This window comes from Rhinoderma darwinii, chromosome 2 (genome assembly GCF_050947455.1).
Source record: "Rhinoderma darwinii isolate aRhiDar2 chromosome 2, aRhiDar2.hap1, whole genome shotgun sequence".
In the NCBI taxonomy this organism is placed as follows: Eukaryota; Metazoa; Chordata; class Amphibia; order Anura; family Rhinodermatidae; genus Rhinoderma; species Rhinoderma darwinii.
This window is the reverse complement of record NC_134688.1, coordinates 327914014-327937030: the sequence shown is the minus strand read 5'-3', so window position 1 is coordinate 327937030 and position 23017 is coordinate 327914014. Positions and strand designations below refer to the sequence as shown.

Sequence of the window (23017 nt, the reverse complement as noted above, 5' to 3'; positions counted from 1 at the left end):
TATTATGTCGTTTAGATTTTGTTTCACAATAGATTAAATAGGACTATGGATTAAAACATTTAACGTCAATGGCCATTCTAAACTGAATGTGCCTGCTCTCGTCAGAACGCAGAAGTTACACAGCTTAAGGCCTCGCTAGTACCAGTGTGGGAGACTGTCTGGGAATCCGTGGTGCGGTTGACTTTTTATTATGTCGTTTAGATTTTGTTTCACAATCGATTAAAAAGGACTATGGATTAAAGCATTTAATGTCAATGGCCATTCTAAGCTGAATGTCCCCGCTCTCGTCAGATCGCATAAGTTACACATCTTAAGGCCTCGCTAGTACCAGTGTGGGAGACTGTCTGGGAATCCGTGGTGCAGTTGACTTTTTATTATGTCGTTTAGATTTTGTTTCACAATCGATTAAAAAGGACTATGGATTAAAGCATTTAACATCAATGGCCATTCTAAGCTGAATGTGCCTGCTCTCGTCAGAACGCAGAAGTTACACAGCTTAAGGCCTCGCTAGTACCAGTGTGGGAGACTGTCTGGGAATCCGTGGTGCGGTTGAATTTTTATTATGTCGTTTAGATTTTGTTTCACAATCGATTAAAAAGGACTATGGATTACAGCATTTAATGTCAATGGCCATTCTAAGCTGAATGTGCCTGCTCTCGTCAGATCGCAGAAGTTACACGGTTTAAGGCCTCGCTAGTACCAGTGTGGGAGACTGTCTGGGAATCCGTGGTGCGGTTGACTTTTTATTATGTCGTTTAGATTTTGTTTCACAATCGATTAAAAAGGACTATGGATTAAAGCATTTAAGGTCAATGGCCATTCTAAGCTGAATGTCCCTGCTCTCGTCAGATCGCAGAAGTTACACAGCTTAAGGCCTCGCTAGTACCAGTGTGGGAGACTGTCTGGGAATCCGTGGTGCGGTTGACTTTTTATTATGTTGTTTAGATTTTGTTTCACAATAGATTAAATAGGATTATGGATTAAGGCTTTTAATGTCAATGGCCATTCTAAGCTGAATGTGCCTGCTCTCGTCAGATCGCAGAAGTTACACAGCTTAAGGCCTCACTAGTACCAGTGTGGGAGACTGTCTGGGAATGCGTGGTGCGGTTGACTCTTTATTATGTCGTTTAGATTTTGTTTCACAATCGATTAAAAAGGACTATGGATTAAAGCATTTAATGTCAATGGTCATTCTAAGCTGAATGTGCCTGCTCTCGTCAGATCGCAGAAGTTACACAGCTTAAGGCCTCGATAGTACCAGTGTGGGAGACTGTCTGGGAATCCGTGGTGCGGTTGACTTTTTATTATGTTGTTTAGATTTTGTTTCACAATAGATTAAATAGGACTATGGATTAAGGCTTTTAATGTCAATGGCCTTTCTAAGCTGAATGTGCCTGCTCTCGTCAGATCGCAGAAGTTACACAGCTTAAGGCCTCGCTAGTACCAGTGTGGGAGACTGTCTGGGAATCCGTGGTGCGGTTGCCTTTTTATTATGTCGTTTAGATTTTGTTTCACAATCGATTAAAAAGGACTATGGATTAAAGCATTTAATGTCAATGGCCATTCTAAGCTGGATGTGCCTGCCCTCGTTAGATCGCAGAAGTTACACAGCTTAATGCCTCGCTAGTACCAGTGTGGGAGACTGTCTGGGAATCCGTGGTGCGGTTGACTTTTTATTATGTCGTTTAGATTTTGTTTCACAATAGATTAAATAGGACTATGGATTAAAGCATTTAACTTCAATGGCCATTCTAAGCTGAATGTGCCTGCTCTCGTCAGATCGCAGAAGTTACACAGCTTAAGGCCTCGCTAGTACCAGTGTGGGAGACTGTCTGGGAATCCGTGGTGCGGTTGACTTTTTATTATGTCGTTTAGATTTTGTTTCACAATAGATTAAATAGGACTATGGATTAAAACATTTAACGTCAATGGCCATTCTAAACTGAATGTGCCTGCTCTCGTCAGAACGCAGAAGTTACACAGCTTAAGGCCTCGCTAGTACCAGTGTGGGAGACTGTCTGGGAATCCGTGGTGCGGTTGACTTTTTATTATGTCGTTTAGATTTTGTTTCACAATCGATTAAAAAGGACTATGGATTAAAGCATTTAATGTCAATGGCCATTCTAAGCTGAATGTCCCTGCTCTCGTCAGATCGCATAAGTTACACAGCTTAAGGCCTCGCTAGTACCAGTGTGGGAGACTGTCTGGGAATCCGTGGTGCAGTTGCCTTTTTATTATGTCGTTTAGATTTTGTTTCACAATCGATTAAAAAGGACTATGGATTAAAGCATTTAACATCAATGGCCATTCTAAGCTGAATGTGCCTGCTCTCGTCAGAACGCAGAAGTTACACAGCTTAAGGCCTCGCTAGTACCAGTGTGGGAGACTGTCTGGGAATCCGTGGTGCGGTTGAATTTTTATTATGTCGTTTAGATTTTGTTTCACAATCGATTAAAAAGGACTATGGATTACAGCATTTAATGTCAATGGCCATTCTAAGCTGAATGTCCCTGCTCTCGTCAGATCGCAGAAGTTACACAGCTTAAGGCCTCGCTAGTACCAGTGTGGGAGACTGTCTGGGAATCCGTGGTGCGGTTGAATTTTTATTATGTCGTTTAGATTTTGTTTCACAATCGATTAAAAAGGACTATGGATTAAAGCATTTAATGTCAATGGCCATTCTAAGCTGAATGTCCCTGCTCTCGTCAGATCGCAGAAGTTACACAGCTTAAGGCCTCGCTAGTACCAGTGTGGGAGACTGTCTGGGAATCCGTGGTGCGGTTGACTTTTTATTATGTCGTTTAGATTTTGTTTCACAATCGATTAAAAAGGACTATGGATTAAAGCATTTAATGTCAATGGCCATTCTAAGCTGAATGTGCCTGCTCTCGTTAGATCGCAGAAGTTACAAAGCTTAACGCCTCGCTAGTACCAGTGTGGGAGACTGTCTGGGAATCCGTGGTGCGGTTGACTTTTTATTATGTCGTTTAGATTTTTTTTCACAATAGATTAAATAGGACTATGGATTAAAGCATTTAACGTCAATGGCCATTCTAAGCTGAATGTGCCTGCTCTCGTCAGAACGCAGAAGTTACACAGCTTAAGGCCTCGCTAGTACCAGTGTGGGAGACTGTCTGGGAATCCGTGGTGCGGTTGACTTTTTATTATGTTGGTTAGATTTTGTTTCACAATAGATTAAATAGGACTATGGATTAAGGCTTTTAATGTCAATGGCCATTCTAAGCTGAATGTGACTGCTCTCGTCAGATCGCAGAAGTTACACAGCTTAAGGCCTCGCTAGTACCAGTGTGGGAGACTGTCTGGGAATCTGTGGTGCGGTTGACTTTTTATTATGTCGTTTAGATTTTGTTTCACAATCGATTAAAAAGGACTATGGATTAAAGCATTTAATGTCAATGGCCATTCTAAGCTGAATGTGCCTGCTCTCGTTAGATCGCAGAAGTTACACAGCTTAACGCCTCGCTAGTACCAGTGTGGGAGACTGTCTGGGAATCCGTGGTGCGGTTGACTTTTTATTATGTCGTTTAGATTTTGTTTCACAATAGATTAAATAGGACTATGGATTAGAGCATTTAACGTCAATGGCCATTCTAAGCTGAATGTGCCTGCTCTCGTCAGATCGCAGAAGTTACACAGCTTAAGGCCTCGCTAGTATCAGTGTGGGAGACTGTCTGGGAATCCGTGGTGCGGTTGACTTTTTATTATGACGTTTAGATTTTGTTTCACAATCGATTAAAAAGGACTATGGATTAAAGCATTTAATGTCAATGGCCATTCTAAGCTGAATGTCCCTGCTCTCGTCAGATCGCAGAAGTTACACAGCTTAAGGCCTCGCTAGTACCAGTGTGGGAGACTGTCTGGGAATCCGTGGTGCGGTTGACTTTTTATTATGTCGTTTAGATTTTGTTTCACAATCGATTAAAAAGGACTATGGATTAAAGCATTTAATGTCAATGGCCATTCTAAGCTGAATGTGCCTGCTCTCGTCAGATCGCAGAAGTTACACAGCTTAAGGCCTCGCTAGTACCAGTGTGGGAGACTGTCTGGGAATCCGTGGTGCGGTTGACTTTTTATTATGTCGTTTAGATTTTGTTTCACAATCGATTAAAAAGGACTATGGATTAAAGCATTTAATGTCAATGGCCATTCTAAGCTGAATGTGCCTGCTCTCGTCAGATCGCAGAAGTTACACAGCTTAAGGCCTCGCTAGTACCAGTGTGGGAGACTGTCTGGGAATCCGTGGTGCGGTTGACTTTTTATTATGTTGTTTAGATTTTGTTTCACAATAGATTAAATAGGACTATGGATTAAGGCTTTTAATGTCAATGGCCTTTCTAAGCTGAATGTGCCTGCTCTCGTCAGATCGCAGAAGTTACACAGCTTAAGGCCTCGCTAGTACCAGTGTGAGAGCCTGTCTGGGAATCCGTGGTGCGGTTGACTTTTTATTATGTCGTTTAGATTTTGTTTCACAATCGATTAAATAGGACTATGGATTAAAGCATTTAACTTCAATGGCCATTCTAAGCTGAATGTGCCTGCTCTCGGCAGATCGCAGAAGTTACACAGCTTAAGGCCTCGCTAGTACCAGTGTGGGAGACTGTCTGGGAATCCGTGGTGCGGTTGAATTTTTATTATGTCGTTTAGATTTTGTTTCACAATCGATTAAAAAGGACTATGGATTAAAGCATTTAATGTCAATGGCCATTCTAAGCTGAATGTCCCTGCTCTCGTCAGATCGCAGAAGTTACACAGCTTAAGGCCTCGCTAGTACCAGTGTGGGAGACTGTCTGGGAATCCGTGGTGCGGTTGACTTTTTATTATGTTGTTTAGATTTTGTTTCACAATCGATTAAAAAGGACTATGGATTAAAGCCTTTAATGTCAATGGCCATTCTAAGCTGAATGTGCCTGCCCTCGTTAGATCGCAGAAGTTACACAGCTTAACGCCTCGCTAGTACCAGTGTGGGAGACTGTCTGGGAATCCGTGGTGCGGTTGACTTTTTATGATGTCGTTTACATTTTGTTTCACAATAGATTAAATAGGACTATGGATTAAAGCATTTAACTTCAATGGCCATTCTAAGCTGAATGTGCCTGCTCTCGTCAGATCGCAGAAGTTACACAGCTTAAGGCCTCTCTAGTACCAGTGTGGGAGACTGTCTGGGAATCCGTGGTGCGGTTGACTTTTTATTATGTCGTTTAGATTTTGTTTCACAATAGATTAAATAGGACTATGGATGAATGCATTTAACATCAATGGCCATTCTAAGCTGAATGTGCCTGCTCTCGTTAGAACGCAGCAGTTACACATCTTAAGGCCTCGCTAGTACCAGTGTGGGAGACTGTCTGGGAATCCGTGGTGCGGTTGAATTTTTATTATGTCGTTTAGATTTTGTTTCACAATCGATTAAAAAGGACTATGGATTACAGCATATAATGTCAATGGCCATTCTAAGCTGAATGTCCCTGCTCTCGTCAGATCGCAGAAGTTACACAGCTTAAGGCCTCGCTAGTACCAGTGTGGGAGACTGTCTGGGAATCCGTGGTGCGGCTGAATTTTTATTATGTCGTTTAGATTTTGTTTCACAATCGATTAAAAAGGACTATGGATTAAAGCATTTAATGTCAATGGCCATTCTAAGCTGAATGTCCCTGCTCTCGTCAGATCGCAGAAGTTACACAGCTTAAGGCCTCGCTAGTACCAGTGTGGGAGACTGTCTGGGAATCCGTGGTGCGGTTGACTTTTTATTATGTCGTTTAGATTTTGTTTCACAATCGATTAAAAAGGACTATGGATTAAAGCATTTAATGTCAATGGCCATTCTAAGCTGAATGTGCCTGCTCTCGTTAGATCGCAGAAATTACACAGCTTAACGCCTCGCTAGTACCAGTGTGGGAGACTGTCTGGGAATCCGTGGTGTGGTTGACTTTTTATTATGTCGTTTAGATTTTTTTTCACAATAGATTAAATAGGACTATGGATTAAAGTATTTAACGTCAATGGCCATTCTAAGCAGAATGTGCCTGCTCTCGTCAGAACGCAGAAGTTACACAGCTTAAGGCCTCGCTAGTACCAGTGTGGGAGACTGTCTGGGAATCCGTGGTGCGGTTGACTTTTTATTATGTCGTTTAGATTTTGTTTCACAATAGATTAAATAGGACTATGGATTAAAGCATTTAACGTCAATGGCCATTCTAAGCTGAATGTGCCTGCTCTCGTCAGAACGCAGAAGTTACACAGCTTAAGGCCTCACTAGTACCAGTGTGGGAGACTGTCTGAGAATCCGTGGTGCGGTTGAATTTTTATTATGTCGTTTAGATTTTGTTTCACAATCGATTAAAAAGGACTATGGATTAAAGCCTTTAATGTCAATGGCCATTCTAAGCTGAATGTCCCTGCTCTCGTCAGATCGCAGAAGTTACACAGCTTAAGGCCTCGCTAGTACCAGTGTGGGAGACTGTCTGGGAATCCGTGGTGTGGTTGACTTTTTTTATGTTGTTTAGATTTTGTTTCACAATAGATTAAATAGGACTATGGATTAAGGCTTTTAATGTCAATGGCCATTCTAAGCTGAATGTGCCTGCTCTCGTCAGATCGCAGAAGTTACACAGCTTAAGGCCTCACTAGTACCAGTGTGGGAGGCTGTCTGGGAATCCGTGGTGCGGTTGACTTTTTATTATGTCGTTTAGATTTTTTTTCACAATAGATTAAATAGGACTATGGATTAAAGCATTAAACGTCAATGGCCTTTCTAAGCTGAATGTGCCTGCTCTCGTTAGATCGCAGAAGTTACACAGCTTAACGCCTCGCTAGTACCAGTGTGGGAGATTGTCTGGGAATCCGTGGTGTGGTTGACTTTTTATTATGTCGTTTAGATTTTTTTTCACAATAGATTAAATAGGACTATGGATTAAAGCATTTAACGTCAATGGCCATTCTAAGCTGAATGTGCCTGCTCTCGTCAGAACGCAGAAGTTACACAGCTTAAGGCCTCGCTAGTACCAGTGTGGGAGACTGTCTGGGAATCAGTGGTGCGGTGGAATTTTTATTATGTCGTTTAGATTTTGTTTCACAATCGATTAAAAAAGACTATGGATTAAAGCATTTAATGTCAATGGCCATTCTAAGCTGAATGTCCCTGCTCTCGTCAGATCGCAGAAGATACACAGCTTAAGACCTCGCTAGTACCAGTGTGGGAGACTGTCTGGGAATCCGTGGTGCGGTTGACTTTTTATTATGTTGGTTAGATTTTGTTTCACAATAGATTAAATAGGACTATGGATTAGAGCATATAACGTCAATGGCCATTCTAAGCTGAATGTGCCTGCTCTCGTCAGATCGCAGAAGTTACACAGCTTAAGGCCTCGCTAGTACCAGTGTGGGAGACTGTCTGGGAATCCGTGGTGCGGTTGACTTTTTATTATGTCGTTTAGATTTTGTTTCACAATCGATTAAATAGGACTATGGATTAAAGCATTTAACGTCAATGGCCATTCTAAGCTGAATGTGCCTGCTCTCGTCAGAACGCAGAAGTTACACAGCTTAAGCCCTCGCTAGTACCAGTGTGGGAGACTGTCTGGGAATCCGTGGTGCTGTTGAATTTTTATTATGTCGTTTAGATTTTGTTTCACAATCGATTAAAAAGGACTATGGATTACAGCATTTAATGTCAATGGCCATTCTAAGCTGAATGTGCCTGCTCTCGTCAGATCGCAGAAGTTACACAGCTTAAGGCCTCGCTAGTACCAGTGTGGGAGACTGTCTGGGAATCCGTGGTGCGGTTGACTTTTTATTATGTCGTTTAGATTTTGTTTCACAATCGATTAAAAAGGACTATGGATTAAAGCATTTAATGTCAATGACCATTCTAAGCTGAATGTCCCTGCTCTCGTCAGATCGCAGAAGTTACACAGCTTAAGGCCTCGCTAGTACCAGTGTGGGAGACTGTCTGGGAATCCGTGGTGCGGTTGACTTTTTATTATGTCGTTTAGATTTTGTTTCACAATCGATTAAAAAGGACTATGGATTAAAGCATTTAATGTCAATGGCCATTCTAAGCTGAATGTCCCTGCTCTCGTCAGATCGCATAAGTTACACAGCTTAAGGCCTCGCTAGTACCAGTGTGGGAGACTGTCTGGGAATCCGTGGTGCGGTTGACTATTTATTATGTCGTTTAGATTTTGTTTCACAATCGATTAAAAAGGACTATGGATTAAAGCATTTAATGTCAATGGCCATTCTAAGCTGAATGTGCCTGCCCTCGTTAGATCGCAGAAGTTACACAGCTTAACGCCTCGCTAGTACCAGTGTGGGAGACTGTCTGGGAATCCGTGGTGCGGTTGACTTTTTATTATGTCGTTTAGATTTTGTTTCACAATAGATTAAATAGGACTATGGATTAAAGCATTTAACTTCAATGGCCATTCTAAGCTGAATGTTCCTGCTCTCGTCAGATCGCAGAAGTTACACAGCTTAAGGCCTCGCTAGTACCAGTGTGGGAGACTGTCTGGGAATCCGTGGTGCGGTTGACTTTTTATTATGTCGTTTAGATTTTGTTTCACAATAGATTAAATAGGACTATGGATTAAAGCATTTAACGTCAATGGCCATTCAAAGCTGAATGTGCCTGCTCTCGTCAGAACGCAGAAGTTACACAGCTTAAGGCCTTGCTAGTACCAGTGTGGGAGACTGTCTGGGAATCCGTGGTGCGGTTGACTTTTTATTATGTCGTTTAGATTTTGTTTCACAATCGATTAAAAAGGACTATGGATTACAGCATTTAATGTCTATGGCCATTCTAAGCTGAATGTCCCTGCTCTCGTCAGATCGCAGAAGTTACACAGCTTAAGGCCTCGCTAGAACCAGTGTGGGAGACTGTCTGGGAATCCGTGGTGCGGTTGACTTTTTATTATGTTGTTTAGATTTTGTTTCACAATAGATTAAATAGGACTATGGATTAAGGCTTTTAATGTCAATGGCCATACTAAGATGAATGTGCCTGCTCTCGTCAGATCGCAGAAGTTACACAGCTTAAGGCCTCGCTAGTACCAGTGTGGGAGACTGTCTGGGAATCCGTGGTGCGGTTGACTTTTTATTATGTTGTTTAGATTTTGTTTCACAATAGATTAAATAGGACTATGGATTAAGGCTTTTAATGTCAAAGGCCATTCTAAGCAGAATGTGACTGCTCTCGTCAGATCGCAGAAGTTACACAGCTTAAGTCCTCGCTAGTACAAGTGTGGGACACTGTCTGGGAATCTGTGGTGCCGTTGACTTTTTATTATGTCGTTTAGATTTTGTTTCACAATCGATTAAAAAGGACTATGGATTAAAACATTTAATGTCAATGGCCATTCTAAGCTGAATGTGACTGCTCTCGTTAAATCGCAGAAGTTACACAGCTTAAGGCCTCGCTAGTACCAGTGTGGGAGACTGTCTGGGAATCCGTGGTGCGGTTGACTTTTTATTATGTCGTTTAGATTTTGTTTCACAATCGATTAAATAGGACTATGGATTAAAGCATTTAACGTCAATGGCTATTCTAAGCTGAATGTGCCTGCTCTCGTCAGAACGCAGAAGTTACACAGCTTAAGGCCTCGCTAGTACCAGTGTGGGAGACTGTCTGGGAATCCGTGGTGCGGTTGACTTTTTATTATGTCGTTTAGATTTTGTTTCACAATAGATTAAATAGGACTATGGATTAAGGCTTTTAATGTCAATGGCCATTCTAAGCTGAATGTGCCTGCTCTCGTCAGATTGCAGAAGTTACACAGCTTAAGGCCTCGCTAGTACCAGTGTGGGAGACTGTCTGGGAATCCGTGGTGCGGTTGACTTTTTATTATGTCGTTTAGATTTTTTTTCACAATAGATTAAATAGGACTATGGATTAAAAAATTTAACGTCAATGGCCATTCTAAGCTGAATGTGCCTGCTCTCGTTAGATCGCAGAAATTACACAGCTTAACGCCTCGCTAGTACCAGTGTGGGAGACTGTCTGGGAATCCGTGGTGTGGTTGACTTTTTATTATGTCGTTTAGATTTTTTTTCACAATAGATTAAATAGGACTATGGATTAAAGCATTTAACGTCAATGGCCATTCTAAGCTGAATGTGCCTGCTCTCGTCAGAACGCAGAAGTTACACAGCTTAAGGCCTCGCTAGTACCAGTGTGGGAGACTGTCTGGGAATCCGTGGTGCGGTGGAATTTTTATTATGTCGTTTAAATTTTGTTTCACAATCGATTAAAAAAGACTATGGATTAAAGCATTTAATGTCAATGGCCATTCTAAGCTGAATGTCCCTGCTCTCGTCAGATCGCAGAAGTTACACAGCTTAAGACCTCGCTAGTACCAGTGTGGGAGACTGTCTGGGAATCCGTGGTGCGGTTGACTTTTTATTATGTTGGTTAGATTTTGTTTCACAATAGATTAAATAGGACTATGGATTAAGGCTTTTTAATGTCAATGGCCATTCTAAGCTGAATGTGACTGCTCTCGTCAGATCGCAGAAGTTACACAGCTTAAGGCCTTGCTAGTACCAGTGTGGGAGACTGTCTGGGAATCTGTGGTGCGGTTGACTTTTTATTATGTCGTTTAGATTTTGTTTCACAATCGATTAAAAAGGACTATGGATTAAAGCATTTAATGTCAATGGCCATTCTAAGCTGAATGTGCCTGCTCTCGTTAGATCGCAGTAGTTACACAGCTTAACGCCTCGCTAGTACCAGTGTGGGAGACTGTCTGGGAATCCGTGGTGCGGTTGACTTTTTATTATGTCGTTTAGATTTTGTTTCACAATAGATTAAATAGGACTATGGATTAGAGCATTTAACGTCAATGGCCATTCTAAGCTGAATGTGCCTGCTCTCGTTAGATCGCAGAAGTTACACAGCTTAAGGCCTCGCTAGTACCAGTGTGGGAGACTGTCTGGGAATCCGTGGTGCGGTTGACTTTTTATTATGTTGTTTAGATTTTGTTTCACAATCGATTAAATAGGACTATGGATTAAAGCATTTAACGTCAATGGCCGTTCTAAGCTGAATGTGCCTGCTCTCGTCAGAACGCACAAGTTACACAGCTTAAGGCCTCGCTAGTACCAGTGTGGGAGACTGTCTGGGAATCCGTGGTGCTGTTGAATTTTTATTATGTCGTTTAGATTTTGTTTCACAATCGATTAAAAAGGACTATGGATTACAGCATTTAATGTCAATGGCCATTCTAAGCTGAATGTGCCTGCTCTCGTCAGATCGCAGAAGTTACACAGCTTAAGGCCTCCCTAGTACCAGTGTGGGAGACTGTCTGGGAATCCGTGGTGCGGTTGACTTTTTATTATGTCGTTTAGATTTTTTTTCACAATAGATTAAATAGGACTATGGATTAAAGCATTTAACGTCAATGGCCATTCTAAGCTGAATGTGCCTGCTCTCGTCAGAACGCAGAAGTTACACAGCTTAAGGCCTCGCTAGTACCAGTGTGGGAGACTGTCTGGGAATCCGTGGTGCGGTGGAATTTTTATTATGTCGTTTAGATTTTGTTTCACAATCGATTAAAAAAGACTATGGATTAAAGCATTTAATGTCAATGGCCATTCTAAGCTGAATGTCCCTGCTCTCGTCAGATCGCAGAAGTTACACAGCTTAAGACCTCGCTAGTACCAGTGTGGGAGACTGTCTGGGAATCCGTGGTGCGGTTGACTTTTTATTATGTTGGTTAGATTTTGTTTCACAATAGATTAAATAGGACTATGGATTAAGTCTTTTAATGTCAATGGCCATTCTAAGCTGAATGTGACTGCTCTCGTCAGATCGCAGAAGTTACACAGCTTAAGGCCTTGCTAGTACCAGTGTGGGAGACTGTCTGGGAATCTGTGGTGCGGTTGACTTTTTATTATGTCGTTTAGATTTTGTTTCACAATCGATTAAAAAGGACTATGGATTAAAGCATTTAATGTCAATGGCCATTCTAAGCTGAATGTGCCTGCTCTCGTTAGATCGCAGAAGTTACACAGCTTAACGCCTCGCTAGTACCAGTGTGGGAGACTGTCTGGGAATCCGTGGTGCGGTTGACTTTTTATTATGTCGTTTAGATTTTGTTTCACAATAGATTAAATAGGACTATGGATTAGAACATTTAACGTCAATGGCCATTCTAAGCTGAATGTGCCTGCTCTCGTCAGATCGCAGAAGTTACACAGCTTAAGGCCTCGCTAGTATCAGTGTGAGAGACTGTCTGGGAATCCGTGGTGCGGTTGACTTTTTATTATGTCGTTTAGATTTTGTTTCACAATAGATTAAATAGGACTATGGATTAGAGCATTTAACGTCAATGGCCATTCTAAGCTGAATGTGCCTCCTCTCGTCAGATCGCAGAAGTTACACAGCTTAAGGCCTCGCTAGTACCAGTGTGGGAGACTGTCTGGGAGTCCGTGGTGCGGTTGACTTTTTATTATGTCGTTTAGATTTTGTTTCACAATCGATTAAATAGGACTATGGATTAAAGGATTTAACGTCAATGGCCATTCTAAGCTGAATGTGCCTGCTCTCGTCAGAACGCAGAAGTTACACAGCTTAAGGCCTCGCTAGTACCAGTGTGGGAGACTGTCTGGGAAACCGTGGTGCTGTTGAATTTTTATTATGTCGTTTAGATTTTGTTTCACAATCGATTAAAAAGGACTATGGATTACAGCATTTAATGTCAATGGCCATTCTAAGCTGAATGTCCCTGCTCTCGTCAGATCGCATAAGTTACACAGCCTAAGGCCTCGCTAGTACCAGTGTGGGAGACTGTCTGGGAATCCGTGGTGCGGTTGACTATTTATTATGTCGTTTAGATTTTGTTTCACAATCGATTAAAAAGGACTATGGATTAAAGCATTTAATGTCAATGGCCATTCTAAGCTGAATGTGCCTGCCCTCGTTAGATCGCAGAAGTTACACAGCTTAACGCCTCGCTAGTACCAGTGTGGGAGACTGTCTGGGAATCCGTGGTGCGGTTGACTTTTTATTATGTCGTTTAGATTTTGTTTCACAATAGATTAAATAGGACTATGGATTAAAGCATTTAACTTCAATGGCCATTCTAAGCTGAATGTGCCTGCTCTCGTCAGATCGCAAAAGTTACACAGCTTAAGGCCTCGCTAGTACCAGTGTGGGAGACAGTCTGGGAATCCGTGGTGCGGTTGACTTTTTATTATGTCGTTTAGATTTTGTTTCACAATAGATTAAATAGGACTATGGATTAAAGCATTTAACGTCAATGGCCATTCAAAGCTGAATGTGCCTGCTCTCGTCAGAACGCAGAAGTTACACAGCTTAAGGCCTCACTAGTACCAGTGTGGGAGACTGTCTGGGAATCCGTGGTGCGGTTGACTTTTTATTATGTCGTTTAGATTTTGTTTCACAATCGATTAAAAAGGACTATGGATTACAGCATTTAATGTCAATGGCCATTCTAAGCTGAATGTCCCTGCTCTCGTCAGATCGCAGAAATTACACAGCTTAAGGCCTCGCTAGAACCAGTGTGGGAGACTGTCTGGGAATCCGTGGTGCGGTTGCCTTTTTATTATGTTGTTTAGATTTTGTTTCACAATAGATTAAATAGGACTATGGATTAAGGCTTTTAATGTCAATGGCCATTCTAAGCTGAATGTGACTGCTCTCGTCAGATCGCAGAAGTTACACAGCTTAAGTCCTCGCTAGTACAAGTGTGGGAGACTGTCTGGGAATCTGTGGTGCCGTTGACTTTTTATTATGTCGTTTAGATTTTGTTTCACAATCGATTAAAAAGGACTATGGATTAAAACATTTAATGTCAATGGCCATTCTAAGCTGAATGTGACTGCTCTCGTTAAATCGCAGAAGTTACACAGCTTAAGGCCTCGCTAGTACCAGTGTGGGAGACTGGCTGGGAATCCGTGGTGCGGTTGACTTTTTATTATGTCGTTTAGATTTTGTTTCACAATCGATTAAATAGGACTATGGATTAAAGCATTTAACGTCAATGGCTATTCTAAGCTGAATGTGCCTGCTCTCGTCAGAACGCAGAAGTTACACAGCTTAAGGCCTCGCTAGTACCAGTGTGGGAGACTGTCTGGGAATCCGTGGTGCGGTTGACTTTTTATTATGTCGTTTAGATTTTGTTTCACAATAGATTAAATAGGACTATGGATTAAAGCATTTAACTTCAATGGCCATTCTAAGCTGAATGTGCCTGCTCTCGTCAGATCGCAGAAGTTACACAGCTTAAGGCCTCGCTAGTACCAGTGCGGGAGACTGTCTGGGAATCCGTGGTGCGGTTGACTTTTTATTATGTCGTTTAGATTTTGTTTCACAATAGATTAAATAGGATTATGGATTAAAGCATTTAACGTCAATGGCCATTCTAAGCTGAATGTGCCTGCTCTCGTCAGAACGCAGAAGTTACACAGCTTAAGGCCTCGCTAGTACCAGTGTGGGAGACTGTCTGGGAATAGCGTGGTGCGGTTGACTTTTTATTATGTCGTTTAGATTTTGTTTCACAATCGATTAAAAAGGACTATGGATTACAGCATTTAATGTCAATGGCCATTCTAAGCTGAATGTCCCTGCTCTCGTCAGATCGCAGAAGTTACACAGCCTAAGGCCTCGCTAGTACCAGTGTGGGAGACTGTCTGGGAATCCGTGGTGCGGTTGACTTTTTATTATGTTGTTTAGATTTTGTTTCACAATCGATTAAAAAGGACTATGGATTAAAGCATTTAATGTCAGTGGCCATTCTATTCTGAATGTGCCTGCTCTTGTCAGGTTGCAGAAGTTACACAGCTTAAGGCCTCGCTAGTACCAGTGTGGGAGACTGTCTGGGAATCCGTGGTGCGGTTGACTTTTTATTATGTTGTTTAGATTTTGTTTCACAATAGATTAAATAGGACTATGGATTAAGGCTTTTAATGTTAATGGCCATTCTAAGCTGAATGTGCCTGCTCTTGTCAGATCGCAGAAGTTACACGGCTTAAGGCCTCGCTAGTACCAGTGTGGGAGACTGTCTTGGAATCTGTGGTGCGGTTGACTTTTTATTATGTCGTTTAGATTTTGTTTCACAATAGATTAAATAGGACTATGGATTAAGTCTTTTAATGTCAATGGCCATTCTAAGCTGAATGTGCCTGCTCTCGTCAGATCGCAGAAGTTACACAGCTTAAGGCCTCGCTAGTACCAGTGTGGGAGACTGTCTGGGAATCCGTGGTGCGGTTGACTTTTTATTATGTCGTTTAGATTTTGTTTCACAATCGATTAAAAAGGACTATGGATTAAAGCATTTAATGTCAATGGCCATTCTAAGCTGAATGTGCCTGCTCTCGTTAGATCGCAGAAGTTACACAGCTTAACGCCTCCCTAGTACCAGTGTGGGAGACTGTGTGGGAATCCGTGGTGCGGTTGACTTTTTATTATGTCGTTTAGATTTTGTTTCACAATAGATTAAAAAGGACTATGGATTAAAGCATTTAATGTCAATGGCCATTCTAAGCTGAATGTGCCTGCTCTCGTCAGATCGCAGAAGTTACACAGCTTAAGGCCTCGCTAGTACCAGTGTGGGAGACTGTCTGGGAATCCGTGGTGCGGTTGACTTTTTATTATGTCGTTTAGATTATGTTTCACAATAGATTAAATAGGACTATGGATTAAAGCATTTAACGTCAATAGCCATTCTAAGCTGTATGTGCCTGCTCTCGTCAGAACGCAGAAGTTACACAGCTTAAGGCCTCGCTAGTACCAGTGTGGGAGACTGTCTGGGAATCCGTGGTGTGGTTGAATTTTTATTATGTCGTTTAGATTTTGTTTCACAATCGATTAAAAAGGACTATGGATTAAAGCCTTTAATGTCAATGGCCATTCTAAGCTGAATGTCCCTGCTCTCGTCAGATCGCAAAAGTTACACAGCTTAAGGCCTCGCTAGTACCAGTGTGGGAGACTGCCTGGGAATCCGTGGTGCGGTTGAATTTTTATTATGTTGTTTAGATTTTGTTTCACAATAGATTAAATAGGACTATGGATTAAGGCTTTTAATGTCAATGGCCATTCTAAGCTGAATGTGCCTGCTCTCGTCAGATCGCAGAAGTTACACAGCTTAAGGCCTCGCTAATACCAGTGTGGGAGACTGTCTGGGAATCCGTGGTGCGGTTGAATTTTTATTATGTCGTTTAGATTTTGTTTCACAATCGATTAAAAAGGACTATGGATTAAAGCATTTAATGTCAATGGCCATTCTAAGCTGAATGTGCCTGCTCTCGTCAGATCGCAGAAGTTACACAGCTTAAGGCCTCGCTAGTACCAGTGTGGGAGACTGTCTGGGAATCCGATGTTGTGGTTGACTTTTTATTATGTCGTTTAGATTTTGTTTCACAATAGATTAAATAGGACTATGGATTAAAGCATTTAACGTCAATGGCCATTCTAAGCTGAATGTGCCTGCTCTCGTCAGATCGCAGAAGTTACACAGCTTAAGGCCTCGCTAGTACCAGTGTGGGAGACTGTCTGGGAATCCGTGGTGCGGTGGCCTTTTTATTATGTCGTTTAGATTTTGTTTCACAATCGATTAAAAAGGACTATGGATTAAAGCATTTCATGTCAATGGCCATTCTAAGCTGAATGTGCCTGCTCTCGTCAGATCGCAGAAGTTACACAGCTTAAGGCCTCGCTAGTAACAGTGTAGGAGACTGTCTGGGAATCCGTGGTGCGGTTGACTTTTTATTATGTCGTTTAGATTTTGTTTCACAATAGATTAAATAGGACTATGGATTAAGGCTTTTAATGTCAATGGCCATTCTAAGCTGAATGTGCCTGCTCTCGTCAGATCGCAGAAGTTACACAGCTTAAGGCCTCGCTAGTACCAGTGTGGGAGACTGTCTGGGAATCCGTGGTGCGGTTGACTTTTTATTATGTCGTTTAGATTTTGTTTCACAATCGATTAAAAAGGACTATGGATTAAAGCATTTAATGTCAATGGCCATTCTAAGCTGAATGTGCCTGCTCTCGTTAGATCGCAGAAGTTACACAGCTTAACGCCTCCCTAGTACCAGTGTGGGAGACTGTCTGGGAATCCGTGGTGCGGTTGACTTTTTATTATGTTGTTTAGATTTTGTTTCACAATAGATTAAATAGGACTATGGATTAAATCATTCAACGTCAATGGTCATTCTAAGCTGAATGTGCCTGCTCTCGTCAGATCGCAGAAGTTACACAGCTTAAGGCCTCGCTAGTACCAGTGTGGGAGACTGTCTGGGAATCCGTGGTGCGGTTGACTTTTTATTATGTCGTTTAGATTTTGTTTCACAATCGATTAAAAAGGACTATGGATTAAAGCATTTAATGTCAATGGCCATTCTAAGCTGAATATGCCTGCTCTCGTTAGATCGCAGAAGTTACACAGCTTAACGCCTCCCTAGTACCAGTGTGGGAGACTGTCTGGGAATCCGTGGTGCGGTTGACTTTTTATTATGTCGTTTAGATTTTGTTTCACAATAGATTAAATAGGACTATGGATTAACGCATTTAACGTCAATGGCCATTCTAAGCTGAATGTGCCTGCTCTCGTCCGAACGCAGAAGTTACACAGCTTAAGGCCTCGCTAGTACCAGTGTGGGAGACTGTCTGGGAATCCGTGGTGCGGTTGACTTTTTATTATGTCGTTTAGATTTTGTTTCACAATAGATTAAATAGGACTATGGATTAAAGCATTTAACGTCAATGGCCATTCTAAGCTGAATGTGCCTGCTGTCGTCAGATCGCAGAAGTTACACAGCTTAAGGCCTCGCTAGTACCAGTATGGGAGACTGTCTGGGAATCCGTGGTGCGGTTGACTTTTTATTATGTTGTTTAGATTTTGTTTCACAATAGATTAAATAGGACTATGGATTAAGGCTTTTAATGTCAATGGCCATTCTAAGCTGAATGTGCCTGCTCTCGTCAGATCGCAGAAGTTACACAGCTTAAGGCCTCGCTAGTACCAGTGTGGGAGACTGTCTGGGAATCCGTGGTGCGGTTGACTTTTTATTATGTCGTTTAGATTTTGTTTCACAATCGATTAAATAGGACTATGGATTAAAGCATTTAACGTCAATGGCCATTCTAAGCTGAATGTGCCTGCTCTCGTCCGAATGCAGAAGTTACACAGCTTAAGTCCTCGCTAGTACCAGTGTGGGAGACTGTCTGGGAATCCGTGGTGCGGTTGACTTTTTATTATGTCGTTACACAGCTTAAGGCCTCGCTAGTACCAGTGTGAGAGAATGCAAATAAAACAAGCGGATCTATATCGGCGCTGCTGATTGATGTGGACGAGATAAATGCCCGAAGTCAAGTTTTAAGTTTGAATAAACTCTTTTATTCGCAACGCGTTTCAGCGCCGAACTGGCGCTTTCATCAGGCATAGGGATACAGAAAGCAAGACACAAGTTTATATAGGGCCAGTTCAGATTAAACAATTAGGTAAAAAACCGCGAAAACATATCGGAGGGTCAAAGTTCACATTGAGCGATCTGATATACTATAAATAAACGAAAGTTTTAATACATAAGTAAAAGGGTATAATTAATAAGGGACTATACGTCCTATCGGGAGATGATAATGGAACGTAGTAAACTAAAACTAAGTGCAGTGTATAAAAGACAGTTTGTCATTCAAAAGTTTAAAACAATAGTTAAGAGTGAGTGAAAACATGATTTTATTGATGCATTCGTGAATGAAGGATATGTCTGGGGAGTAGTATAGTATGTCAGTTGAAATGTTTACATGTTGCCACGGAGACCAGATGTGTTACGGAACCCGAGGTGCTCCATACCGGATGGAACGCATGGTGAACCGCATAGGGTGGAACGCATGGTGAACCGCATTACGTCAAGGGTCGTGGATTTGCTCGGACAGGAACGGGACCTGAGAACGACTGTTCCAAAAAAGAAAGGAGAAAAGAAGTATAGAAGTATGGGGATCGAAGGAAGGGTGAGTGAGGATAGAATATTAGATGTAAACTAGGGCCATGATATGGCCCATATGCTAATTTGTCACCTGTCGGCGTTTACTTATATAGAACGCTGGGCAGTTTTTATAGAATAAGGACAGTAGTGCGGTAGTCTATGCCAATATTCAAAGAACAAAAATATGGCACATTAAGCTTTTTATTTATTTGAAAAAGAATAAATAAACAAACAAACGCGAATATGCGATGGGTGATACAAAATAAATAATAATAATAATAATACACGGAAAACTGTTTGGAGATGAGGTGTGACGGGGTACTGCAACTAATTTATTTAATTAATTTAAGGAAGGTATATGATTTCATAAGGTGTTTCAATGATGATTTATTAAGCAACTAGTGAATTAATTAGTCCAAAGAGGACTCTGCGATGTCGTTTAAACCAAGAGGATGAAGTGTGTTCATTTTAAAGATCCAGTAGTTTTCCCTTTGTTTCAGCTTGCTAAATCTGTTTGGGACATCAATGTTAATGTGTTCTATTGGTGTGATTTTGATTTTGTTAAATTGGCAGTCATGTTTTTGGAGAAAATGTCGGGAAATGCTGTGTTTAAGGTAACCAGTGTTTACATTAAACCGATGGTTGTTAACCCTGGTTATTAGACATTGGGTTGTTCTTCCAATATACTGCAATTGGCACGGGCACTCTAATAGATAAATGATGTATGAGCTGCCACAGTTAAGGAAAGTTTGTATAGTGAAGGATTCTTTGGTAACTGTGGAAGTGTAGTTATATTTTTTATGGCTGATGGAATTGCAGCACAGGCAGCGTGAGTGTCCACATTTATATGACCCTTTTATATCAGAAAGAAAGTTAGTATGTGGTATAAGATGCTTCCTTACTCTGCTAGGAGCCAGAATATTTTTTAAGGTCAGGGATCGTCTGAAGGTAATATTCGGTTTGCATGATAATGTATCTTTTAGGTATGGGTCGCTTTTAAGGATGTGCCAATGTTTGGACAGAATGTTCCTAATTGTTTTATTGCCTCTATTGTAAGTAGTGATGAAGTTAAGATTAGAGCTATTAGTGCTTAATTTGGAATTCTTAATAGAGGGGTTCAGACATGACACTTGAGTAAGTTCTGAAGCTTTGGATCGTGCACCTTTTATAAGGTTAGTTGGGAAACCTTTGTCTCTGAATCTTTTTTCGAGGATTGAGCATTCTTTGTTAAAATCTTTGTCAGTACTGCAATTTTTTCTAATCCTCCTGAATTGACCAAAAGGTATGTTTTTCAACCAGGGGCGGTGGTGGGCGCTTCTGAAGTCAATATAACTGTTAACGTCAACTTGTTTGAAGTGTGTTCTCGTTGTAAATTTATTATTGACGTTATCGTAATTGATCGTGAGATCCAAAAAGTCTATAGATGTGGGGGAGAATGTGTATGTAAATGTTAGATCGTAATTATTTTTGTTAAGGGTTTCGATGAAGCGCATAGCTTCCTCCTCAGTGCCTTTCCAAATTAGAAACAGGTCATCGATGTAGCGTTTGTATAATAGTATGTTACTTTTATAGGGGTGTTCGCCATAGATGTATGTTTTTTCAAACGACCCCATATACAGGTTTGCATAGGATGGTGCAAAACGGCTTCCCATTGCACACCCTTTTATTTGATGGTAGAATTTATTGTCAAAACTGAAGATGTTGTGTTTAAGAATAAAGTCAATGCAGTTTGTTAGAAAATCAACCTGGGGTTTGGAGATGGTGTTAATTAGGGAAAGAAATGAATGGGCTACTTCTATGCCTTTATTGTGCGGGATATTGCTATATAGGGTGGTTACATCTGCTGTCAAAAAACAAACTGGGGATGCTGAAGGATCAATTTTTAAATCATTAAGGTCTCTGATCAGTTGTGTAGAGTCTTTGAGATGGGATGGTAGGGTAAGAACTAGGGGTTGAAGATGAAGGTCAATGAAGTGTGAGAGGTTGCTGGTGAGGGAACCTATTCCCGAGATGATGGGACGCCCGGGGGGATCTGTAAGTGATTTGTGAATCTTAGGTAGGTGGTAAATGAAGGGCATGTTTGGAAATGTAACAGAAAGGAACCGTTTTTCTTTTTTATTTATCAATCCTGATGAGGATGCTGACTCAATCAGATTCTGGTATTCCAGTATGTAAGTAGATAGTGGATTTGTGCTCAATTTGCTATAAAATGTAGTGTCGCTCAGAATCCTCATAGTCTCTTTGAGGTATTTTTCTTTATCCTGAACGACTATGCCCCCTCCTTTATCAGCCGGGCGAATTATGATATCTTGATTTTTTTGGAGGTCCCTCATGGCCTTCCTTTCATGCGTATTTAAGTTGTCAGGGTAATGGGACGGTAGATCTAGAGTTCTAAACTCATTACTTACCAGGGACGTAAAAGTTTCAATCATAGGGCCTTGGTGGTGGGTTGGGTAAAAACTGGATTTGGGGTGGACTTCTACTGGAATGGCCCTGGGTGAGATTGGGTTTTCAGATAATTCTATGGTTGTGCTGGATGTGGGGATGAGTTTAGTCATGGCAAAATGTCTGGTGAGGGTAAGCTTTCTTGTGAATCTATTGAGGTCCATGAAAAGCTCAAAGTTATTGGTTGACGATGTAGGGCAGAACGAAAGGCCTTTATTCAAGAGACTGCGTTCATCACTGCTCAGAGTATGTAATGACAGATTGAATATTTTTATTTTTATTGCTGGACAAGATTCCTCTTTTTGTTCAGGGATGGATGTTGTTTTGTGTCGCTTTTTACCCCCTCTTCGTCCTCTGGGTCTGTACCTAGTTTCCTTTTGGTAGAGATTTTCTGGATTTTGGGGAAGAAACTGGTGATAGTTTGAGCTTTGGGGCTCATAATGTAAGGGATCAGTGTATCCTTGCTCACGACAGTGGGAGTTAATGGAGGTCTGACTAGTTGGGAGGGTAGTCCTAAAAAAGATGCCGCTGCATATGTAATGTCAAAAACCGAGGTAGCCAAATCAGTGCTGGGGTTATTGGACCCCTGGGTGATGTTGCGCTCCTCTGTAGGACTAAAAGAATGATCGTCAGGTGAATTGGGGTTGGAAAAAAAGGGAGTGTCATGGATTGATAATTCGAGGAGGGATGGAAAATGGTTACCATCCTCCTCGTCAATGGAGTCATTGATCAAACATGTGTGGGAAAGGTCAATGGAGGTTGGGGGTACTTCCATTGGTTCAGATACGGAAGGGAGCTTAGATAGGTGTATTGCTAACTCGGAGGATTTAAATGCGTTCATGGGTATTTTGGGACTAAAGTGACTGCACTTGAAGGGTAGGTTTGGTTGTGAAACGTGATGAAGGGTGGGAGTTGTGACCGTGTTAGCACACAGTATGCTTGGGACCATGATTGGGGTGTTTGTTCTCAGAGGGTGTTTTTGGATCTCCAAAATATCCTCTCTTCTGTGTGCTATAGTTCTATCATTTAAATTGGGTCTAGACTTGGAGCTATTCCTGAAGGACCTACTGTGGGTTGTGACCCTATTCCGAGGAGTGGTATGAATGGATAAGCTTGGAATGTTCCTATTAGCAATGATGTTGTGATCGGATACGGTGGTGTCCTTGTGTACCGGAGGAATGATGCTTGATTTCCATTCGCCTGTGGGGTTACTGGCATAGTCTGATTGGTCTCTTTTGAATTTTTTGACTTTTCTCCAAATGAGATCCTTTTCATATAAGATTAGTCTTTTACTGGTGGATTCCTCCAGCTTGGGGAAATCACAGTGATCGCTATAGAGTAGTAGTTGTTCCTTGATAACAGAGATCTCTGATAGTAAGGTATTGCTGAGTGATGTTCGTTTAGTGAGTAATCTTTCTAGGAAGCCTAAATGACAAGCATCTATAAAGGACTTCCAGTCAGTACTAAAATTTGTGTCTGTACGGTAGGGGTTAGTGATTGAAAGCCTTAAACCCCTAGGGGTAATATTGCCAGAGATGTACAACAATAGAAATTGGCAGTCAATATTCTGTAGGGCCTCTTTTTTCAGGAGGTCCTCAAGGGAAAGGTA

At 41.5% G+C, this 23017-nt stretch overlaps 90 pseudogenes; all 90 read left to right on the top strand.

Annotated features, from left to right (window-relative positions):
• The first annotated feature begins 64 nt into the window (after positions 1-64).
• On the top strand, positions 65-183 carry LOC142744250 (5S ribosomal RNA; annotated as a pseudogene).
• Positions 184-436: 253 nt separating this feature from the next.
• On the top strand, positions 437-555 carry LOC142744255 (5S ribosomal RNA; annotated as a pseudogene).
• A 67-nt stretch (positions 556-622) lies between these two features.
• On the top strand, positions 623-741 carry LOC142744578 (5S ribosomal RNA; annotated as a pseudogene).
• A 67-nt stretch (positions 742-808) lies between these two features.
• LOC142744018 (5S ribosomal RNA) lies at positions 809-927 on the top strand (annotated as a pseudogene).
• Positions 928-994: 67 nt separating this feature from the next.
• On the top strand, positions 995-1113 carry LOC142744160 (5S ribosomal RNA; annotated as a pseudogene).
• A 67-nt stretch (positions 1114-1180) lies between these two features.
• LOC142743789 (5S ribosomal RNA) lies at positions 1181-1299 on the top strand (annotated as a pseudogene).
• A 67-nt stretch (positions 1300-1366) lies between these two features.
• Positions 1367-1485, top strand: LOC142745602 (5S ribosomal RNA; annotated as a pseudogene).
• Positions 1486-1552: 67 nt separating this feature from the next.
• On the top strand, positions 1553-1671 carry LOC142747079 (5S ribosomal RNA; annotated as a pseudogene).
• Positions 1672-1738: 67 nt separating this feature from the next.
• Positions 1739-1857, top strand: LOC142744432 (5S ribosomal RNA; annotated as a pseudogene).
• Positions 1858-1924: 67 nt separating this feature from the next.
• LOC142744249 (5S ribosomal RNA) lies at positions 1925-2043 on the top strand (annotated as a pseudogene).
• Positions 2044-2110: 67 nt separating this feature from the next.
• Positions 2111-2229, top strand: LOC142746609 (5S ribosomal RNA; annotated as a pseudogene).
• Positions 2230-2296: 67 nt separating this feature from the next.
• On the top strand, positions 2297-2415 carry LOC142744253 (5S ribosomal RNA; annotated as a pseudogene).
• Positions 2416-2482: 67 nt separating this feature from the next.
• Positions 2483-2601, top strand: LOC142745338 (5S ribosomal RNA; annotated as a pseudogene).
• Positions 2602-2668: 67 nt separating this feature from the next.
• On the top strand, positions 2669-2787 carry LOC142744017 (5S ribosomal RNA; annotated as a pseudogene).
• A 253-nt stretch (positions 2788-3040) lies between these two features.
• On the top strand, positions 3041-3159 carry LOC142744012 (5S ribosomal RNA; annotated as a pseudogene).
• A 67-nt stretch (positions 3160-3226) lies between these two features.
• On the top strand, positions 3227-3345 carry LOC142745729 (5S ribosomal RNA; annotated as a pseudogene).
• Positions 3346-3412: 67 nt separating this feature from the next.
• LOC142746175 (5S ribosomal RNA) lies at positions 3413-3531 on the top strand (annotated as a pseudogene).
• A 67-nt stretch (positions 3532-3598) lies between these two features.
• On the top strand, positions 3599-3717 carry LOC142744622 (5S ribosomal RNA; annotated as a pseudogene).
• Positions 3718-3784: 67 nt separating this feature from the next.
• On the top strand, positions 3785-3903 carry LOC142744016 (5S ribosomal RNA; annotated as a pseudogene).
• Positions 3904-3970: 67 nt separating this feature from the next.
• Positions 3971-4089, top strand: LOC142747067 (5S ribosomal RNA; annotated as a pseudogene).
• A 67-nt stretch (positions 4090-4156) lies between these two features.
• LOC142747056 (5S ribosomal RNA) lies at positions 4157-4275 on the top strand (annotated as a pseudogene).
• A 67-nt stretch (positions 4276-4342) lies between these two features.
• On the top strand, positions 4343-4461 carry LOC142747140 (5S ribosomal RNA; annotated as a pseudogene).
• A 67-nt stretch (positions 4462-4528) lies between these two features.
• Positions 4529-4647, top strand: LOC142745437 (5S ribosomal RNA; annotated as a pseudogene).
• Positions 4648-4714: 67 nt separating this feature from the next.
• On the top strand, positions 4715-4833 carry LOC142744015 (5S ribosomal RNA; annotated as a pseudogene).
• Positions 4834-4900: 67 nt separating this feature from the next.
• Positions 4901-5019, top strand: LOC142747211 (5S ribosomal RNA; annotated as a pseudogene).
• A 67-nt stretch (positions 5020-5086) lies between these two features.
• On the top strand, positions 5087-5205 carry LOC142745430 (5S ribosomal RNA; annotated as a pseudogene).
• Positions 5206-5272: 67 nt separating this feature from the next.
• On the top strand, positions 5273-5391 carry LOC142746598 (5S ribosomal RNA; annotated as a pseudogene).
• Positions 5392-5458: 67 nt separating this feature from the next.
• Positions 5459-5577, top strand: LOC142746596 (5S ribosomal RNA; annotated as a pseudogene).
• Positions 5578-5644: 67 nt separating this feature from the next.
• On the top strand, positions 5645-5763 carry LOC142744014 (5S ribosomal RNA; annotated as a pseudogene).
• A 67-nt stretch (positions 5764-5830) lies between these two features.
• LOC142746698 (5S ribosomal RNA) lies at positions 5831-5949 on the top strand (annotated as a pseudogene).
• A 67-nt stretch (positions 5950-6016) lies between these two features.
• On the top strand, positions 6017-6135 carry LOC142744355 (5S ribosomal RNA; annotated as a pseudogene).
• Positions 6136-6202: 67 nt separating this feature from the next.
• Positions 6203-6321, top strand: LOC142745852 (5S ribosomal RNA; annotated as a pseudogene).
• A 67-nt stretch (positions 6322-6388) lies between these two features.
• On the top strand, positions 6389-6507 carry LOC142744685 (5S ribosomal RNA; annotated as a pseudogene).
• A 66-nt stretch (positions 6508-6573) lies between these two features.
• LOC142744742 (5S ribosomal RNA) lies at positions 6574-6692 on the top strand (annotated as a pseudogene).
• A 253-nt stretch (positions 6693-6945) lies between these two features.
• LOC142746414 (5S ribosomal RNA) lies at positions 6946-7064 on the top strand (annotated as a pseudogene).
• A 67-nt stretch (positions 7065-7131) lies between these two features.
• LOC142745954 (5S ribosomal RNA) lies at positions 7132-7250 on the top strand (annotated as a pseudogene).
• A 67-nt stretch (positions 7251-7317) lies between these two features.
• Positions 7318-7436, top strand: LOC142747044 (5S ribosomal RNA; annotated as a pseudogene).
• Positions 7437-7503: 67 nt separating this feature from the next.
• LOC142744544 (5S ribosomal RNA) lies at positions 7504-7622 on the top strand (annotated as a pseudogene).
• Positions 7623-7689: 67 nt separating this feature from the next.
• Positions 7690-7808, top strand: LOC142747033 (5S ribosomal RNA; annotated as a pseudogene).
• A 67-nt stretch (positions 7809-7875) lies between these two features.
• Positions 7876-7994, top strand: LOC142745283 (5S ribosomal RNA; annotated as a pseudogene).
• Positions 7995-8061: 67 nt separating this feature from the next.
• On the top strand, positions 8062-8180 carry LOC142745766 (5S ribosomal RNA; annotated as a pseudogene).
• Positions 8181-8247: 67 nt separating this feature from the next.
• Positions 8248-8366, top strand: LOC142747210 (5S ribosomal RNA; annotated as a pseudogene).
• A 67-nt stretch (positions 8367-8433) lies between these two features.
• Positions 8434-8552, top strand: LOC142744454 (5S ribosomal RNA; annotated as a pseudogene).
• Positions 8553-8619: 67 nt separating this feature from the next.
• Positions 8620-8738, top strand: LOC142745386 (5S ribosomal RNA; annotated as a pseudogene).
• A 67-nt stretch (positions 8739-8805) lies between these two features.
• On the top strand, positions 8806-8924 carry LOC142747030 (5S ribosomal RNA; annotated as a pseudogene).
• Positions 8925-8991: 67 nt separating this feature from the next.
• Positions 8992-9110, top strand: LOC142743873 (5S ribosomal RNA; annotated as a pseudogene).
• A 253-nt stretch (positions 9111-9363) lies between these two features.
• On the top strand, positions 9364-9482 carry LOC142747026 (5S ribosomal RNA; annotated as a pseudogene).
• Positions 9483-9549: 67 nt separating this feature from the next.
• Positions 9550-9668, top strand: LOC142747855 (5S ribosomal RNA; annotated as a pseudogene).
• Positions 9669-9735: 67 nt separating this feature from the next.
• LOC142744757 (5S ribosomal RNA) lies at positions 9736-9854 on the top strand (annotated as a pseudogene).
• Positions 9855-9921: 67 nt separating this feature from the next.
• Positions 9922-10040, top strand: LOC142746697 (5S ribosomal RNA; annotated as a pseudogene).
• A 67-nt stretch (positions 10041-10107) lies between these two features.
• Positions 10108-10226, top strand: LOC142745504 (5S ribosomal RNA; annotated as a pseudogene).
• Positions 10227-10293: 67 nt separating this feature from the next.
• On the top strand, positions 10294-10412 carry LOC142744747 (5S ribosomal RNA; annotated as a pseudogene).
• A 68-nt stretch (positions 10413-10480) lies between these two features.
• Positions 10481-10599, top strand: LOC142746368 (5S ribosomal RNA; annotated as a pseudogene).
• Positions 10600-10666: 67 nt separating this feature from the next.
• On the top strand, positions 10667-10785 carry LOC142746716 (5S ribosomal RNA; annotated as a pseudogene).
• Positions 10786-10852: 67 nt separating this feature from the next.
• Positions 10853-10971, top strand: LOC142743866 (5S ribosomal RNA; annotated as a pseudogene).
• A 67-nt stretch (positions 10972-11038) lies between these two features.
• Positions 11039-11157, top strand: LOC142745943 (5S ribosomal RNA; annotated as a pseudogene).
• A 67-nt stretch (positions 11158-11224) lies between these two features.
• On the top strand, positions 11225-11343 carry LOC142745012 (5S ribosomal RNA; annotated as a pseudogene).
• Positions 11344-11410: 67 nt separating this feature from the next.
• LOC142745503 (5S ribosomal RNA) lies at positions 11411-11529 on the top strand (annotated as a pseudogene).
• A 67-nt stretch (positions 11530-11596) lies between these two features.
• Positions 11597-11715, top strand: LOC142744746 (5S ribosomal RNA; annotated as a pseudogene).
• Positions 11716-11782: 67 nt separating this feature from the next.
• On the top strand, positions 11783-11901 carry LOC142746367 (5S ribosomal RNA; annotated as a pseudogene).
• Positions 11902-11968: 67 nt separating this feature from the next.
• Positions 11969-12087, top strand: LOC142746174 (5S ribosomal RNA; annotated as a pseudogene).
• A 67-nt stretch (positions 12088-12154) lies between these two features.
• LOC142746488 (5S ribosomal RNA) lies at positions 12155-12273 on the top strand (annotated as a pseudogene).
• A 67-nt stretch (positions 12274-12340) lies between these two features.
• LOC142746614 (5S ribosomal RNA) lies at positions 12341-12459 on the top strand (annotated as a pseudogene).
• A 67-nt stretch (positions 12460-12526) lies between these two features.
• Positions 12527-12645, top strand: LOC142743813 (5S ribosomal RNA; annotated as a pseudogene).
• A 67-nt stretch (positions 12646-12712) lies between these two features.
• LOC142746825 (5S ribosomal RNA) lies at positions 12713-12831 on the top strand (annotated as a pseudogene).
• Positions 12832-12898: 67 nt separating this feature from the next.
• On the top strand, positions 12899-13017 carry LOC142747209 (5S ribosomal RNA; annotated as a pseudogene).
• Positions 13018-13084: 67 nt separating this feature from the next.
• On the top strand, positions 13085-13203 carry LOC142746711 (5S ribosomal RNA; annotated as a pseudogene).
• A 67-nt stretch (positions 13204-13270) lies between these two features.
• On the top strand, positions 13271-13389 carry LOC142744961 (5S ribosomal RNA; annotated as a pseudogene).
• Positions 13390-13456: 67 nt separating this feature from the next.
• Positions 13457-13575, top strand: LOC142747049 (5S ribosomal RNA; annotated as a pseudogene).
• Positions 13576-13642: 67 nt separating this feature from the next.
• LOC142746484 (5S ribosomal RNA) lies at positions 13643-13761 on the top strand (annotated as a pseudogene).
• Positions 13762-14014: 253 nt separating this feature from the next.
• LOC142747854 (5S ribosomal RNA) lies at positions 14015-14133 on the top strand (annotated as a pseudogene).
• A 67-nt stretch (positions 14134-14200) lies between these two features.
• Positions 14201-14319, top strand: LOC142745670 (5S ribosomal RNA; annotated as a pseudogene).
• A 67-nt stretch (positions 14320-14386) lies between these two features.
• Positions 14387-14506, top strand: LOC142745059 (5S ribosomal RNA; annotated as a pseudogene).
• Positions 14507-14573: 67 nt separating this feature from the next.
• LOC142745304 (5S ribosomal RNA) lies at positions 14574-14692 on the top strand (annotated as a pseudogene).
• Positions 14693-15131: 439 nt separating this feature from the next.
• Positions 15132-15250, top strand: LOC142747022 (5S ribosomal RNA; annotated as a pseudogene).
• Positions 15251-15503: 253 nt separating this feature from the next.
• LOC142747011 (5S ribosomal RNA) lies at positions 15504-15622 on the top strand (annotated as a pseudogene).
• A 67-nt stretch (positions 15623-15689) lies between these two features.
• Positions 15690-15808, top strand: LOC142745743 (5S ribosomal RNA; annotated as a pseudogene).
• A 67-nt stretch (positions 15809-15875) lies between these two features.
• Positions 15876-15994, top strand: LOC142745971 (5S ribosomal RNA; annotated as a pseudogene).
• A 67-nt stretch (positions 15995-16061) lies between these two features.
• On the top strand, positions 16062-16180 carry LOC142746295 (5S ribosomal RNA; annotated as a pseudogene).
• Positions 16181-16247: 67 nt separating this feature from the next.
• Positions 16248-16367, top strand: LOC142746346 (5S ribosomal RNA; annotated as a pseudogene).
• Positions 16368-16434: 67 nt separating this feature from the next.
• On the top strand, positions 16435-16553 carry LOC142745589 (5S ribosomal RNA; annotated as a pseudogene).
• Positions 16554-16620: 67 nt separating this feature from the next.
• On the top strand, positions 16621-16739 carry LOC142744958 (5S ribosomal RNA; annotated as a pseudogene).
• A 67-nt stretch (positions 16740-16806) lies between these two features.
• On the top strand, positions 16807-16925 carry LOC142746999 (5S ribosomal RNA; annotated as a pseudogene).
• A 67-nt stretch (positions 16926-16992) lies between these two features.
• Positions 16993-17111, top strand: LOC142747204 (5S ribosomal RNA; annotated as a pseudogene).
• A 67-nt stretch (positions 17112-17178) lies between these two features.
• On the top strand, positions 17179-17297 carry LOC142743869 (5S ribosomal RNA; annotated as a pseudogene).
• A 67-nt stretch (positions 17298-17364) lies between these two features.
• Positions 17365-17483, top strand: LOC142747269 (5S ribosomal RNA; annotated as a pseudogene).
• A 67-nt stretch (positions 17484-17550) lies between these two features.
• LOC142747340 (5S ribosomal RNA) lies at positions 17551-17669 on the top strand (annotated as a pseudogene).
• A 67-nt stretch (positions 17670-17736) lies between these two features.
• Positions 17737-17855, top strand: LOC142746009 (5S ribosomal RNA; annotated as a pseudogene).
• A 67-nt stretch (positions 17856-17922) lies between these two features.
• On the top strand, positions 17923-18041 carry LOC142746988 (5S ribosomal RNA; annotated as a pseudogene).
• A 67-nt stretch (positions 18042-18108) lies between these two features.
• Positions 18109-18227, top strand: LOC142745648 (5S ribosomal RNA; annotated as a pseudogene).
• The last annotated feature ends 4790 nt before the right edge of the window (positions 18228-23017 follow it).